Source organism: Mesoplodon bidens, assembly GCF_964165515.1.
Source record: "Mesoplodon bidens genome assembly, chromosome: 12".
Taxonomy (NCBI): Eukaryota; Metazoa; Chordata; class Mammalia; order Artiodactyla; family Ziphiidae; genus Mesoplodon; species Mesoplodon bidens.
In genome coordinates this window covers 62,394,025-62,411,842 of record NC_138168.1, presented here as the reverse complement: position 1 = coordinate 62,411,842, position 17,818 = coordinate 62,394,025, and the positions used below count along the sequence as shown (strand labels likewise).

The window sequence follows — 17,818 nt, the reverse complement described above, 5'->3', positions numbered from 1 at the left end:
TTGTTGTCGGGTACCATTTTGCTCTTTGTTTTCTGTTTGTCCCATCTGTTCTTTCTTTTTCTTTTCCTGCTTCCCTCTGGATTGAGTATTTTTCTTCGAGTCCATTTTATCTTCACTATTGACTTATTCCTTTATACCTCTTTGTTTGTTAACTAATTTAACTTAACTCATTAATTTGTCTTCAAACCCTCTGTTCCTCCTTTGTTAACTATTTCAGTGAATGACATTGCTGCCTAATTAATTGCTCTTTCTTTATCTCTTTCTTGACTCCCCTGTGTTGCCAAATTCTTATCATTCTACCAATTGAATATTTCTTGAATTTATCCATTCCTTTCACTAACACCTTCTCTATTCAGATATCATAACCTGCACAAAGCTGAGATCTCTCATGGTCCAGTTTTTTTTTTTAATTTTATAAATTTATTTATTTATTTTTGGCTGTGTTGGATCTTCGTGGACTGTGCGCGGGCTTTCTCTAGTTGTGGAGAGCGGGGGCTACTCTTTTATTTTATTTTTTTTGCAGTACGCGGGCCTCTCACTGTCGTGGCCTCTCCCGTTGCGGAGCATGGGCTCCGGACGCTCAGGCTCAGCGTCCATGGCTTACGGTACCAGCCGTTCCGCGGCATGTGGGGTCTTCCTGGACCGGGGCACGAATCTGTGTCCCCTGCATCGGCAGGCAGACTCTCAACTACTGCACCACCAGGGAAGCCTGGGGGCCACTCCTCATTGCAGTGTACGGGCTTCTCATTGCAGTGGCTTCTCCTGTTGCAGAGCATGGGCTCTAGGCACGTGGGCTTCAGTAGTTGTGGCACACGGGCTCAGTACTTGTGGCTTGCAGGCTTTAGAGCGCAGGCTCAGTAGTTGTGTTGCACGGCTTAGTTGCTCCGTGGCATATGAGATCTTCCTGGACCAGGGCGCAAACCTGTGTCCCCTGCATTGGCAGGTGGATTCTTAACCACTGCACCACCAGGGAAGCCCTCATGGTCCAGTTTTAACTTTGGTAGCCAAAGAAGCACAGGTCTCAACATTGACAAAGAATTGACAAACCACTTACGTTTTTACTCTGCTCTCTTGAAAAACCAAAAAGTGGTTCCATTATAACAGCAAAACTTAAAAATTCTCTTCATCACTTTATGAATTTTTCTGATTCTTCCTCATCACAGTTTAGAAACAGCCCTCATACTCCATCCCTTCAACCAGTCTCCTCCCAAACAATAAACACCAACTCTCTCAGTTACAGTTTGAGTCTCTCCTGTGTTCTTTATGGATCTATTCTTTTCTCTAGTAATTGAGCCCATCCCACAGTAAATCAGTCAAGTTGCTTTCAGAATTGAAATTACAATGGCAGAATTCTCTTTGGGGGAGAGGGAGCAGAGACTGTGGCTACCCATTTGTTAATATTCTATTTTTTAAACATTAATACAGCTATCATTTCTTGTCTGGATAAATATGTAATGTTCTGTCTGGTCTTCGTGGGTTTTTTTTTCCCCCCTCTAGTTTAAAAAAATTTTTGTTCTTCATGTTGTAGTCGGAATAGAAGTTTTAAAGTCCTTTCAGTTTTCTGCTTAAAATCCTTTCATGGTGCCATTTTGCTTTTCAGAAGAGGCTCAAACTTTGTGACGTAGCTTTTACCTTATGAGGTTCTTGCTGTTCTAGATTTTAACTTACTAATTGGGTTTCCCTGCTCTTATGTCAGGTTTTCTCTCATGTCTAGACTTATGTGCATGTTGCCAGCAATATTCTACTCTCAGGTCTTAATTTAGATATAGCTTCCTCTGGGTATCTTTCCTTCTATGGTTCTTCCTTCCACTGGGCCCTCCCCTCCCTGTTAGGCATACCTCCCCCCTCTCCTATTGACTTTACTTTGCCTTTCTCCCTCATCAGGTTATAAGCTCCACAAAGGCAGTTATCACATCTGTGTTCACAATTGTTTGACAATCAATGGGCTCTTAATTATTTGCTGAATGAATGAATAATTTCTGAATAATCTGATATTGGGTTTCCTATCTTTTCTTTCTTAGCACTTATCTTGCCCTGTTGAGCTGGTTTGTAGCCAATGTTCCTTAGGTAGATTAATCTGATATAGTGAGACTTCCTTCTGAATATTTCCTCATGAAACACATGTAGGTGATGCTGTATCTGCTTGAGTAGGTAGATTCCATCTACCATGTTTGGTTGTTATAGTTCCTTGAACTCCATTCTTGTTATGCAGACTTTTATTTAGTTTTAGCCCTTTTGGATGCTCTGCCAGTCAAAAAGTACTTTTTTTTTTTTTTTTTAGGAAATCCTAGCTCTTAAGATGCTTTTTCCTCTATTATTGATGTTTTTTTTTTTTTTTTATAGCTTTTTTTTTGGCTGTATGTGGGCCTCTCACTGTTGTGGCCTCTCCCCTTGTGGAGCACAGGCTCCGGACGCCAGGCTCAGCGGCCATGGCTCACGGGCCCAGCCGCTCCACAGCATGTGGGATCTTCCCGAACCGGGGCACGAACCCGCGTCCCCTGCATCGGCAGGCGGACTCTCAACCACTGTGCCACCAGGGAAGCCCCTCTCTATTATTGTATTACCAAAACTTTCAAGAGTAGTCACTTGTTTGGAACTAAGGTAAAAGATTAATAATAGTAACAAATGCTAGAAGTAGGGTTATTCTCTCCCAAATCATCAAATCTTCCTTTTTTTTTTTTTTTTTTTTTTGCGGTACGCGGGCCTCTCACTGTTGTGGCCTCTCCTGTTGCGGAGCACAGGCTCCGGACGCGCAGGCTCAGCGGCCATGGCTCACAAGCCTAGCCCCTCCATGGCATGTGGGATCTTCCCGGACCGGGGCATGAACCCGTGTCCCCTGCATCGGCAGGCGGACTCTCAACCTCTGCGCCACCTGGGAAGCCCATCATCGTCTCTTTGATTTTTGGAATCCTCTCCAGGAACTTAGATATCACATCATCACTTCAAACTCAGTGTCCCTAAAAGTTCCAAAATCTTGAAACTTCCAGTCTTTTGAGCTGGAAAGCTTGGCATTATTTTTTAGTTGTGCCTCTTCTTTATCTATTGTCTATTCAGACATCAATGCCTATGGATTTTTTCCTCTGAAACTTTTAAAAATATCAGTCCTTAATTCATCATTGCTACTGCTGCTTCCACACAAGTGTGCTTTTCTCTTAGCTTTATTGAGGTATAATTGACAAAATTGTAATATATTGAAAGTGTACAACATGATGATTTGATGTATGTATACATTGTGAAATGATTCCTAAAATCAAAGTAACGCATCCGTCACTTCACAGTTATGTTTTTTTGGCGAGAGAATACCTAAGACCCACTGTCTTAGCAAATTTCAAGTATACAACACACTATTATTAACTGTAGTCATCATGGTGTACACTAGCTTCTCAGAACTTATTCATAAGTGAAAGTTTGTACCCTGTGACCAACTTCTCCCTGTTTCCCTCACCTTCATGAACCTTTTTATGTAGCTTTCCATTTAGACTGTCTGTGCTTCTACTATCTCTCCTTTCCAATCCAGGGCCCCCAAATTTATCTTCAAGCAGCATTTAGTGGTTATCCTGCTTGGCTGCAGCCAAACATTCAGGGGATTGGAATCCGTGGACACTGAAAGTGGGAATGTCAGATAGTGTAGCCATTTTGGAAGCCAGTCTGGTAGTTCCTCAAAAACCTTAACACAGAGCTATCATTTAACCTTGCTATTCTACTCCTAGGTATATGCCCAGGAGAAGTGAAATCATATGTCCACACAAAAAGTTGTACCATGAATGTTCACAACAGCATTATTCATAATAACCCCAAATTAGAAACAATACAAGTGCCCATCAATTAATGAATGAATAAACAGAAATGTGTTATAGCCATAAAATGTAATACTATTTGGGCATACAAAGGAATGAAGTACTGATACATTCCCCAACTTGGATGAACCTTGAAAATAGTATGCCAAGAGAAAGAATCCAGATACAAAAGGCTGTATATGATATGATTCCATTTATGTGAAATGTCTAGAATAGTGAAGTCTATAGAGACAGAAAATAGATTAGTGGTTGCCTGGGGCTGAAAGTACAAGGTTTCTTTCTTTCTTTCTTTTTTTTTAAAAAAGTGATTAAATTGATATAACAAATTCACCATTTTAAAGTATACAAAGCAGTGGTTTTTATTATATTCAAAATATTGTGCAACCATCACTACTATCTCAGAATATTTTCATCCCCCCAAAAGAGACCCTGTATCCCTTAAAGCAATCACACCTCATTCCCCCCTCCTCTTCTGAAACTGCTGTACCATTTTAGATTCCCGCTAGTAGCAATTAATGAGGGTTCTAATTTCTTCAAATCCTCATCAACACTTGTTATTTTCTTTCTTTTGTTTTTTTCAGTAGCCTTTTTAGTGGATTTGAGGAGATAATCTCCATGTGGTCTTAGTTCCATTTTCTTTTTCTTTTAAAAAATGTATTTTATTGAAGTATAGTTGATTGACAATGTTGTATTTATTTCTGCTGTACAGCAAACTGATTAAGTTATACATATATATACTTTTTCTTTTTTTTTTTTTTTTTTTTTTGCGGTACGCAGGCCTCTCACTGTTGTGGCCTCTTCCGTTGCGGAGCACAGGCTCCGGACGCGCAGGCTCAGCGGCCATGGCTCATGGGCCCAGCCGCTCCACGGCATGTGGGATCTTCCCGGACCAGGGCACGAACCCATGTCCCCTGCATCGGCAGGCAGACTCTCAACCACTACGCCACCAGGGAAGCCCTATACTTTTTCATATTCTTTTCCATTATGGTTTATTATAAGATATTGAATATAGTTCCCTGTGTTATACAGTAAGACCTTGTTCTTAGTTCCATTTTCTAATGACTAATGATGTTAAGCGTCTTTTCCTATAGTGATTGGCCATTTGCATATGTTCTTTGGAGAAATGTCCTTTGGAGTAATGTTTATTCAAGTCCTTTGCCCATCTTTTAGTTGGGTTGTTTGTCATTTTGTTGTTGAGGTGTAAGAGTGCTTTATATATTCTGCATACTAGATACCCTAGTTGAACAGATGGTTTACATATATTTTCTCCCATTTTGTGGATTGTCTTTTCATTTTCTTGATAGTGTCCTCTGACTCACACATTTTTAATTTTGATGAAGTCCAATTCACCTATTTTTTTCTTTTGTTGCTTATTTTTTAGGCATCATATTTAAGAATGTGTTGCCAAATTCAAAGTCATGAAGAGGTACACCTCTTTTTCTTTAAAGAGTTTTATAATTTTAGCTCCTACATTTTAAGTCTTCAGTTCATTTTGAGTTAAATTTTGTATATGGTGTGGGGTAGGGGTTCACAGTCATTCTTTTACATTTGGATATCCAGTTGTCCTAGTACCATTTGTTGGAAAGACTGTTCTTTCCCCACTGAATGGGCTTGGCATCCTTGTCAAAATCAGTTGGCTATAGATATGTGGGTTTATTTCTGGACTGTCAATTCTGTTCAATGACTGGTATCTAGCCTTATGCCTGTACCATACTGTTTTGATTACTCTAGCTTTGTAGTAAGTTTTGAAATCAGGAAGTGTGAATCCTCTCACTTTTTTCTTCTGTTTCAGGATTAGTTTGGCTATCTGGACTCTTGCAATTCCATATGAATTTTTGGATTAGCCTGTTCATTTCTGCAAAAAAAAGGGCAGTTGGAATTTTGATAGGGATTACATTGAATCTGTCAGTCAATTTGGGGATTATTAACCATCTTAACAATATTAAGTCTTTGAATCCATAAACATGGATTTATTTACATCTTTGATTTCTTTGAACAATGTTATGTAGTTTTCAGTGTACAAGTTTTATGCTTCCTTGGCTAAATTTACCCCTATGTACTTTATTCTGTTTGATGCTAAGTGGAGTTATTATTTTTGGATTTTATTGCTTATGTATAGAAATATGACTGAGTTTTTGCATATTGATCTTATATCCTGAAACTTTTCTGAACTACTCTGTTGGCTTTTTAAAATAGATTCTTTAGGATTTTTTATTTATATAGTCATGTCATCTGCAAATAGAGATAGTTTATGTCTCCCTTTCCTATTTGGATGCTTTTTATTTTTCTTGCCTAGTTGCCCTAACTTGAACTTTAAAGTACAAAATTGTATAGAATGATGAGAGGTGGTGAGAGGGGACATCTTGTCTTGTTCCTGATCTTAGGGGAAAAGCTTTCAGTCTTCACCATTTACTATTATGTTAGCTGTGGGGTTTTTTTAGATAACCTTTGTCATGTTGAGGAAGTTTCCTTCAATTTTTATTATTTCTATTTGTTTTTACTTTAATTTTTTTAGTTTGAGTGTTTTTTATCATGAAAGGATGTTGGATTTTGTCAAATACTTTTTCTCTCTATTGAGATGATCATGTATTTCTTTCTTCCTTCTATTAATATGATTTATTACAGTGATTGAATTTCACATTTTGAATCACCGTTGTATTCCTAGAGTAAGTTCCACTTGCTCATGGTGTAAGATCCTTTTAATATCTTGCTGGATTTGGTTTGCTAATATTTTGTTGAGGACTTTTGCCTCTATATTCATTAGGAATATTGGTTTATAGTTTCCTTTTTTGTGTGTGACATCTTTGTTTGGCTTTGGTATTGGGCCTCATAGAATGAGTTGGGATGTTTGGGGTTTCTTTTTGGGTTGATGAAATGTTCTAAAATTGTTTGTTGTAATGGTTGCACAACTGAGTATCCTAAAAAACATGGAATTGTATGCTTAAAGTGGGTAACTTGTATGGCATTTCAATAAAACTATTATCACCCACCCAAAAAAAACAAACACCAAAACAAAACTTTAGGTGAGGTGACCTATCTTTTTTAGCCCAGAGTCCTTATACTGGCCTTCAAAGCCCTCAACAATCTTTCCAGCTATCATATTTCAGCATTACCTCTGACTTATCTTTGTATGTGACTGATCCAGTGATAGTAGTCAGCCCACTGACCTGCTCACTGCTTCCCCAGACCTCCAAAGTATCTTGTGCATCTTTCTGCTTTACTTGCCCAAGGATTGTTCTTGCCTATTTTAAATTTTTATTATTATTATTTTTTGCGGTACGCGGGCCTCTCACTGTTGTGGCCTCTCTCGTTGCGGAGCACAGGCTCTGGATGCGCAGGCTCAGCGGCCATGGCTCGCGGGCCCAGCCGCTCTGTGGCATGTGGGATCTTCCCGGTCCAGGGCACGAACCCGTGTCCCCTGCATCGGCAGGCAGACTCTCAACCACTGCGCCACCAGGGAAGCCCTCGCCTATTTTGAATGTCCGTGTCCCTCTTTCCCACCGAGGACAATCTATCCTTTCTTGCAAAGTTCTGTTCAAATTTTTTCTATTTACCATTCTAGCCTGCAGTTATCTTAGTCCCAAATCCCTACATTAGATGATTATGTTATCTCACTTAAAAAATTGTTATGTGTGATCTGGAATGTGTAAGTTTCCGTAGAAGAATGGGACGGAATATTTGAAATCAGAACTACTTTGGGAAATCTGATATATGTGTTTGTAGTGCTCATAGGCATATACTTTATGCATTTACAGTTAACTCACAAGTTTATAGGGATGGCTTTTCATTTGCACTTCTCTGGTCTTCCCAAATAGTTCTCAGAGCTTTGAAGAAAGGCATGATGTGGTATACCTAGCCATTAATATTATGTGCCAGGTAAATATCTGTTGAGTTTACGTGTTTGGAAGAAAGATCCAGAATTTTCACTTGTGCTTTACAGTTTTCCTTATGTAGTTATAAAAAATATTTTTTAAGAGAGTGTATTGTATTAGAGTAGAAACAGTTGAGTAAAGTCCTAATGTATGAAGCCCATGTGCAAATGTGAGGCATAGGTAGTGAGACTGTTTATGTAAAGGCTGCATTTTGGTATTTAGTGAAGTATAGCTGGGAATTTGCATAAGCATTGTGGTGTAATGTAAAGAATGTATAATGTGTTGGAGTTGTACCTAATTGATTTCAGATAAAATAGAATTGGCTTCAAGCCTGAGGCATCTGTCTCCTACATAGAAATTGGAGGTTAAGCCAGTATCCAGGTTCAGGTTTGTCTCCCTCCAGGACTGATGCTTCAGGTTCAGGTTTGTCTAACTCCAGGACTGACGATTAACTACTGTAGTATTTTGCACTCCATGCTTATTAAAGGAAGTTATTTCATTTCTCTGAGCCTCATTTTATTGATGTATAAAATGAACTTGATAATAATTACTGTGCAGAGATGTTTTGAGGCATAAATAAGGGTGTTTGTAAATAACTCAGCAGAGAGCTTGCTCACAAAATAGGCAGGCCTATTAATCCCAGTAAAATATTTTGTTTACTTCAAAACAATTCCAACAAAAGAGATTTTGAAAGCATATCTGAAACTTACACAGAGAAACTTCCTTATCTCTTGGCTTTAGCATATTGACTTCTTTGCTTTACATTTTGGCACAGTTTTCAGTGTTCCATTTCTCTAGAATTTAGATAATTTTCCAAGTAAGTCATTTGTTAGTAATTTCTTCCACTCTCATCTCTGTTGTTGTTCCTAATGAGTTATTGTCAGAAAAGTAATAAAATTATACCTTCTGTCATTAACCTCCCTTCTGAAGAATTTGAGAGTATCTCACAGGTGTGGTTAACTGCAACTGTTATATACTATTCTTAAGCCTTAGGTTTTGAAGTTTCTGGAATGAAGTTTAGGAAGGCTGATTTTTTTATTTTTTATTTTTTTGGTTGGAAGCCATCGTAAGAATGAACTAGAGAAGTGGTTATTGGTTTTCATCTTGGGTGCAGACGTATTTGTATAAGAGTATTTTGTTGATGTTGCTATAGAAACGTAGTCAAAACTCCAGCTTGGAAAGCATCACAAATAAAGTACTGATTTGGTTACTTGAATTGTTTTTCTTATGTTGGGGTTATACCTAATTGATTTCAAAATGTCTTTCACTTTTTTATTCTTAGCTGTCACAAATGTCCAGATATCAAAAGTTCAAGTCAGTATTGAGAATATTAACACTAATCATCTAAATTTTTTTGGTCACTGCTACTCCTTAGAGATTTGGGGAAAAAATTCTGTTAAGGCAAATCCAAATTTCCTGTTTGTGATAGTGATGGGTTGTAATAAAAAAAATGTGTATATCCATGTATTATAGGATAGTTTTGGTTCAGTTGGGGATTTTTCTTAATGGAAACCATATATAGATACTTTTTTCAAGATTTATTTATATTTTCTTTTATAAATTTATTATGAAGTTGTATTGGCCATGTTGTCTATTTTAGCTTTTTAATAAAGCTACAATTTTGGATCAGGAGAAAGTGATTCCACTAAGCAGTTTGTAGGGGAAAATAGCTCTGCTTCTGGCTTTCATAGACTCTCTTGCTCAAAGGAAGGACTGCTATTGAGTCAGTTACAACTGCAGTGGAAGATGTCTTGCAGCTGTGCCTTTTTGGTTTTGTTCCAGAGATAGTATTTGTGTGTACTGTCAGAGTGTCTTAAAGACCCACCCTGGAAAGGATTCAACTCTATAAAAGGAGTTTTGTTTTATAAGCTTTCACATATTCTTATGGGGTTCTGGTGGTGACCGTGGTCTTTATTGTCTTGTCTTTTAAACTGACATCTTATTGAGACATAGGCTTCACAGTCTGAGAATAGGAATTACAGTTATAGTTATTGTATCTTGTAAAATAGATTTAGCCAAGCCCTTGGCACATGCTATAATTAAAGCAAAACAAAATATCCCTCTCCAAACCTTGTGATTTCAGTGACTTATTTTTTAGCTTCTTTTTCTGTCTCTATACAGAAGATATGAAGGTAGCACTCATTTTATTATATTCTTGGTAATTTAATAGATGTTGATTTACAAATCAGTTTATATATTAGAAGATAGCATATTTTGTGGGGCATGCCAAGGTTTGAAACGTTTACAATGCCAATAACTTTTCATGTTGAAAATTGTTCAGTTTAACCTGTCTTGAATCCTATGTTGACATGAATGCTAAGAGAATTATTACTGAATGTATTTTAGGAGATTGACTATATTTTCTCTTGTCTTGTTTTATTTTCCTCCTCTTTTAATGCTCCAAAGTTGTCAAAGTTATTTGGGATGGAGAATAGGACTCCAGGTGCACAGCTGTCTTTCTAGCTTTCTTAAACCTCTTCCTCTTCCAGCCCATGTATATTTCCAGTTACCTTCTCTTTGGTCTCCAGGCTAGGGGTGTCCCTCCTGCTGTCCAAGACTAAACTCTTCTCTCGAGGTTTTGATCGTTTTTCTTTCTCTTCTAAACTACCTGACGTTTGTTTTCCTTTTTCTCCTTTGTATCTTGAACCTCTCCCTACTTTGTCTTTCCTACCAAAAGCCTGCACCAAACAAAACAACCAGAACATCTCAGGTACATATATATCTTCCCGCAACCTGCACTTCTTAAATTATCTACACAGTATTCTTTTTTTTTTTTTTTTTTTAATAATTCTTTCTTTCTTTCTTTCTTTTTGGCTGTGTTGGGTCTTCGTTTCTGCGCGAGGGCTTTCTCCAGTTGCGGCAAGCAGGGGCCAGTCTTCATCGCGGTGCGCGGGCCTCTCACTATCGTGGCCTCTCTTGTTGCGGAGCACAGGCTCCAGACGCGCAGGCTCAGCGGCCATGGCTCACGGGCCCAGCCGCTCCGCGGCATGTGATCTCTTCCCGGACCAGGGCACGAACCCGTGTCCCCTGCATCGGCAGGCGGACTCTCAACCACTGCGCCACCAGGGAAGCCCTGCACTGCTTTTATCTTTAATGATTCTGTGCCCTTCACTTACTGTTCCAATGGTCAGGGGTGTGCTTCTACCCGCTTAAAATCGGCCCAGTAAGCTCCTCCTTCTCCTTCAAGGTCAGTTCATATGTCACCTCGGGATTCTTCCCTCGTCAAGTCAGTTGTACTGTTGAAATGTTTATGCCTATATTTTAGCTCTTATTCTCTTTGGGATATAGTTATTTATTTAAAAATCTCTTGCGCTGCTGGAGCCAAGTTTTACACAGGTGTGTATTGTCAGCAGCTATCAGTAGGCAAAGAGCAATTCCTTATTGGATGAACAGATCTTAGCAAAACCTTAAAGTACGGAATTCAAGATCTCATAGGCACAGGTAATGGTGAATACTCTAGCTTAATGTTGTTTATTGTTTATTTATGTTGTAAATATAAATGTATCTTGGTTTATTGTTTTGGATGGGTAGGGGCTGTGGCTTGAGAATGTATTAACACTTGTGTTTAGGGTTTTCTTTCATAATCCAAGTTCAGAGGGGTAAGTTTTAAAGATGAAGCTACAGAAAGAAAGGAGTGGAGCTACGGTTTCAAATTATGGAGCTAATAAGGGTGTGGAGGGTTGGAAGTACACTGGATTCTCAAACAAGTGCCCAAACCATGTAGATGGCAGATATCAGGCCGAAGGTTGGCTATGATGCAGGTGAAGTGAGGAGGAGACCCCTAGATGGGGTTGTACCTCCCTAGGGCATGTCGTGTAGCTGTGCACTGCATGTTGCATACACCTTAACATCTCCCCGGCTTGTCTCAAGTGCTCAACTTTCTACAGCATGTTTTTGAAAAGAGCCTTGTGTTGACAGGTTTGATGTTTATGTGGTTCTAGTAGGGAGTCTGGGAAATACTAGTGGCCATTTTAAAGGGAAAGAAAGAAAAGAAGGGAAATTATGGAGGGTAGATTAGGGTGGGGGAACAGTTTTCCTTCTACAAGTTGAGTAAAATACCTAAATAAATGGTCGAAGATTACTATACGTTAATATTTGACTTTTAAGAATAAATGTAATGATATATTCAACCATTTTGAGGAGAAAGCCTAGATGAATGTTTTTGATGATTGAAATTCTGTGTTTAATAGTAATTTGCATTCATTTAGCATTTTGCACTTTACCGGTAGCTATCGTGGTGGCTATCCTGTGATGCTCACAAGAGTCCCATTATACAGGCAGGTTATCTCCTGGTACCTTTATTTTACAGACTTTGTTAGCTAAGTGACAACATGGAGATACGTCCAGACTCTTGGAGCATGAATTTAATGTTGCTGCAGATTGGGAAGAGTAAATAATTTCTCGGCAATGACCTCTTTATTTCGGAAACATAATTTTGGGGGGAGTGGGAAGGTGTAGGATTTTTCTTGGGTCTACAGGGTGGGGCAGAGTTGGGGGGCTTTTGGGGTCTGCTGGATGTCTAGCATCAGGGCTCTCTGTTTCTTCTGGCCCTTGGACAGCCATAAAGGGTCTCTATTGCTGGTTGTCTCCTCAACAGTGTCTCATCCCTTTCCTTCACATCCGGGCAGGGCAGTCTGCAATAGGGAAAGGCAATGGAATTATTAGGCAGAATCTGACATCTAGCCTGGGTTCTGCTCCTGACTTACGATGTAACCTGGACAAGTAACCTAACTTCTGGGTTTCAGGTTCCCCATGTATGAAAGGCAAGAACTAGAGGTACATAAATGCTGAGATCTCTTTTGGTTCTATATTTCTTTATTCTATAAAAACCCAATTTTGCTCGGTCATATGTAGGGTGTTGCACAGGTGCTAGTATGATCTTTGTTTCTGCTTTGCATGTGATGGGCTTTGTGATAAGTACTTTTATTTTTTAATCCGTAAGGCAAGGAGGGTCATTACCACGTTATTAGCAGTAGCAGTTGTTCATCTCAAATGAGAGACGAATGAGCCTAAACATTGTAATCCTGTAATGCCTTCCTAGTCCTCCCCAGGGGAGTTGTCCACTTTGCTGTGTCTTTTCTGTACCTCTGTTATAGCCCTTATCACATGTGGTATAATTATTTGTTTATGTATCTGTCTTCCCTGCTAGACTGTGAATTCCCTGAGGGCTGGTGTGGGGAAGAACTTTCCAGTCCTAAGGGCTTAGACCAGTGTCTGGGGTGAAGGAGGAACTCAGCAAATGTTTCTTAGATGTAAGTGGGATGAAAATAATACGTTTTAAAGTAAATGCTGGATTACTGTACTGGTCTGAATGTGTAATTCTAATAGTGATGCTTTTGAGTTTTGAAGTTAAAAAAAAAAGGGGGGGTGGATTAGTTATTGCTTTGTCCTAACACTTTTTAGATGGTTTCAAAACATTAACCTTTTTGTTTAGAGATTCCCAACCACCATCCCTTTATTCTTTTTCTTCCCTCCTGTACCTGTTCCTGCTCTCTCTCCAAACCCCCTGTAAAAATCTGGGGTCATACAGGACTTTTCTTTCCCAGAGTCTCATAAATCTGTAATACTTTCTAATGTTATATTTTACAAAATATGGTAGGAAAGAGACTTTGCGAATGGCTCATGTGCAGTTGTACAAATTATTCTGGGTTTAGAGCCTGAGAGAAGTTAGACTGTGCTGGTAGGAAAGAGACTTTGCGAATGGCTCATGTGCAGTTGTACAAATTATTCTGGGTTTAGAGCCTGAGAGAAGTTAGACTGTGCTGGTGTGTGGTCAAAAGATAATAACTTCAGCATAGAAGCTGTGGAAGTAGTGTAGTGGTTGTTTTTTTTTGTTGTTGTTGTTTTGTTTGGTTTGTTTTTTTCTCTTTTGTTGACACCAGATAGCAATGATCCTATGAAACGTGGACTGTTAGAAAATTCCGTAGTCCAGTTGAAGTTCATCCAGATTGAGAGAGTCATAAAACTTTTCTCCATGTTTATTCAGGAAGGATAGTCTCGCATGATGATTGGTATATAGGAAGGTTGGATTCTCTGTAAAATCAGTAGAGTCAAAAACAGAGGGGTGGTTTTTTTATTTTTTGCAGTACTTTTTAGGTTATTTTAGGGTTATGCCAGAAAGTTGTGTTTGCTTTTTTTCTGGTTTGACAGATGATGATTGCTTCTCAAATGGAGGCTGGATGAATAAAGGTGGGAGACTGAAAGGAACCATCTTCCTCATTGTCTTTCTGTGACACTGAGAACTTTATTTTCTGCACAGAGTTTGTGTCCCTTATGGTTTTGGAGCTTTGAGTGGCCATCAGGTTATTCCATCCTCCACATCTTATTCAGTTCCGTTCCTTTTCCTCCAAGGCAGGAAGTAGGACTTATTTATTTATTTGTTTATTTGTTTGTTTGTTTGGCTGCTCTGGGTCTTAGTTGTGGCACGTGGGATCTTCATTGCCGTGTGCGGGCTATTTTAGTTGCCGCATGCAGGATCTAGTTCCCTGACCAGGGATCGAACCCGGGCCCCCTACCTCGGGAGCGCAGAGTCTTAACCATTGGACCACCAAGGAAGTCCCAGGACACTTTAAAAAAGTCAAGAAATTATGATACTGGGTTTGATTCTATTTACACATCAAACTCACATATACAAATACAGGAAACCCCTCCTCCCCACCCGCTCCCAGCCAACTCCCTTGAATACTTAAAAAATAATATTCTGAGGATAAACGTTTAATATCCCTTTTTAATGGAGCAACAAAACAGTGTCAAAACAAGGCTATTTAGGATCTTTCTAAGACAGATGTAATGGATACACATTCATATGAACGATTTTTTATATTTAGATATTTGTGGATGTTTCAGCATAAGTATTTTATATACTTTAATGTTTTTAAAATCTTATTGGAAATAATTTAAATGACACTGGACCTCATTTGTGTTCAGTAACTTCTCTGCCAGTAACCCACTGAGTAACCTTATTTATAAGTTATTTCACTTCTTTGGGTTTAATTTACTCATTTGGAAAGCAAGGGTGTTGAAATTGAGGTAATGCAGCATTGGTGGAAAAGTGCATTGGCTTTGGAAGGTAACTATGCTCTCCACTATACCACCAGCACCACTAGTATTGGCTTTGAAGCAGACCAAACTGGTGGAAATTCTGGCTCTACCACTTATTGGGTATATGAGTTTGGAAACTCATTTAAATTCTCTGGGTTCTCTTTTATCCACTGTGTTAATGGTTTGTTCTTTTTCCAAAACATAGTGCCACAGAACTCACCTTCTGTCTTAATTCTCTTAACCTTTGTTCGAACAATGAGATTCTGATGTCTTATGGGCAGGATTGAAGCCAGCAGAGGATCTTGAGCAGTAGCATTGGGTTCTATAATTAAGAAAGTAGATGCCTTAGTCAGCTTGGGCTTCCATAACAAAATGCCATATACTCTCTTGCTTAAACAGCAAGTCTATTTCTCACACTTCTGGAGGCTGGAGGTCCAAGATCCAAGTGCCAGCTTGGTCAGTTTCTGGTGAGGACCCCCTTCTTGGCTGGTAGGTGGTTGCCTAATCTCTGTGTCCTCACATGGCGAGATGAGAGAGAGCAAGAGAGAATGAGCAAGCTGTCTGGTGTCCCTTCTTAGGCTACTAATTCCATCACGATGACCCTACCCTTATGGCCTCATCTAAATCTAATTATCTCTCAAAGGTCCCATCTCCAGATACTATCACTTTGAGGGTTAGTGCTTCAGTACATGAATTTTGGGGGGATGCAGTTCAGTCAATGGAATTAGGGGAGTTAGGAAGGCAGGAGGCACAGGGGTGATGAGAGATGCCTGGGACAGATTGTAGAGATCTACCAATGTCAGCTTCACTGGATCCAGTGCTAATGTCAGTAGTTCTGAGACTTCTGCATTCTATGGAGCAATACATTTTAGAAAAAGGTTTGGAGCCAGTATTTTTCCAAGTAAGCATATTGAACTAAGTCTGCCATTCTACTGCAGTTTTTATTGAAAAAATACATTTAAACAATGTAGGAGGAATACAGTCTGAATAAAAGATGCTTTGAATTGAATAAAATTGGCTCTACTAAAAAACTCACCAAATTGCCCTTTTGTGAACCAGTGAAAACTTTGTGGTGGGTGGGTAGTGAAGTTTACTTCCATATATAGAATGACTTTTTTTTTTTTTTTAAGTTTTATGTTTGTTCATTTTGACAGAGGTTAATCTCTTCAGAACTGCTACTGAAACATATTTTCATTAAGTTCCTGTAAAGCAAACCTTACCTTTTCTCTAGGAGTGATATCTTGTTTATTTAAATATCTAATGTGTTTTATTCGTAATAAAAAACATCTTTTTTTTTTTTTTTTAAGACTACGGTAGGTGAATGTGAACATATAATACTCATTGACTTAAGAATTGCTTGTTAGGGGAGCAGTATGGTATGGTAGCAGGGTCAAGTTGTACAAATGCATACGTGGATCCAGCCATAAAGGGTCTGACTGTCTTGGTCCTGAGTTAATGTAAATATCTATTCTGGGGGAAAAAACGAGCAGAATTTAAATTGTCGAAATGTAAAGGGGGGGGGGTTGGTATTGTAGAATAAAGGAAGATAGGTTGTTTTTCAGATCTCTCTGACCTGAATCTTAAAATAAATATTTTCTTTTAGTAACTTTAAATGTTTGCTTCCATATGTAGTTGTATTCGTATGACAAATGGATGTAGGATTACCTTTTGTATCCATCATTGCTCAATTTAGGATGACAGTATAATAATAAAACAGGGATTTATCAACTTTGTAACTATATGATGATACCTATAAATCTAGATTAAAATGAGTCTCCATTTAAATACTGTGTGAGTGAATAAGCAAATTCTTTTACAAGTGAATCAAAATCCAGTTTTCAATATTTAAAAATGAAATATCTATATATTTGAATGGTTTTTCAATACCAAAATGTATATATCAGTTTATAAATAAAGATGATTAGACTGTATGTGGTACACATGTATGAGTACCTTTGGTGTCTATTTATGGGTGGATTAAAATGACACGAAATAAAAACAAAGTTGAGGGATGCAAACCCAAAGCAATGTAAACACTATACAAAAAAAAAAACGAGGAAAGAATTCCTAGCAGTAGTAGAATAGTAAGCAGTTATAATCATAGGATTACAATTGTACCATTAAAACTATTCTTTATGTAAAATGTTCTTCCTTTAGTGGGTAGAACCGGCAGCAGGAGGATGACTTTTTCTTTGACCCATGTGGATTTTCTAGCTGAGGAATGAAATAACTTGGAACCTAGCTGGGCTTTTCTACTGAGCATGCCCTTTTCCAGCAGGGTCTGGCCTGGGTGGGGCCGGTCTTGCTCATTAAGCTGTTGGAAGCTGGATTTCCATCAGCTTTCCAGTCTTCTAATGACAGGGAACAGCAGACAACGGGCTCGATGTACTTTTTTAAAAGCTGAGTATGTATTTGAAGGGGTAGACTTTTAGGAAATTTCTGTTGTAGCAGTTAGGTTTGGTGATATATACTTGTTTGTTTTTGCCTTTGAAGAAAGTTTGCCTTTGGAACTATCAGTATCTAGGAGACTTGAAAATTTGGATAATACTAATGTACAGAGTAGATGGAATCTGATTATGTGTACTATCTGGCAAGGGAATACGTTCAGTTATATTTGAACCAAGCACTGCGAAACGTACGTATGTACTTTTAGACCATTTATTTGCAAAATTCGAATGTTGAATTTTGTTAGGTTATCTTTAACGTAATTGCTGTTTTAGGTTTGACCTATGAGAATAATGAAGCCAGCTGGTTTTATATATTTGCCCTGCTGTTACACAATTGATTTGTTCAGTGGTACAGTACACTATACGAAAGTTAATTATTCCTAAAGCACAGCGAGGACTATATGTAAGGTTAATAGTGTACAGTTATTTTTTTTAACATGTTAAAGGATGATAGATTCCAATTTAATTTGCATGAAGATGGAGCATTTTATAAATTAATTCCTTGGATTAACAACATGTATTGTGGCTAGCAGAGATTTGCATTTGTTTTTCAGCATCTGCAGATTAGTGGCCATTAAGAACTATCAAGAATTGTCTATTGTTTTAATGCTGTCACAGCCGGAGTGAATATTCATTGAATAATAGGTGTCAACATCTTTTA

At 38.4% G+C, this 17,818-nt stretch overlaps 1 protein-coding gene across 26 annotated transcripts in view; it reads left to right on the top strand.

The window, feature by feature from the left end:
- Window positions 1–17,818, top strand: part of EPB41L2 (erythrocyte membrane protein band 4.1 like 2) — a 277,512-nt gene that overhangs the window by 68,836 nt on the left and 190,858 nt on the right. The window contains exon 1 of one of the 26 annotated variants that reach the window (XM_081250623.1): window positions 17,032–17,114. The exons of the other annotated variants lie outside the window; for them this stretch is intronic. The gene's annotated coding sequence lies outside the window, so the exon portion shown is untranslated. Of the gene's footprint in view, window positions 1–17,031; window positions 17,115–17,818 lie in introns of those variants that run through there. 26 annotated transcript variants of the gene reach the window in all.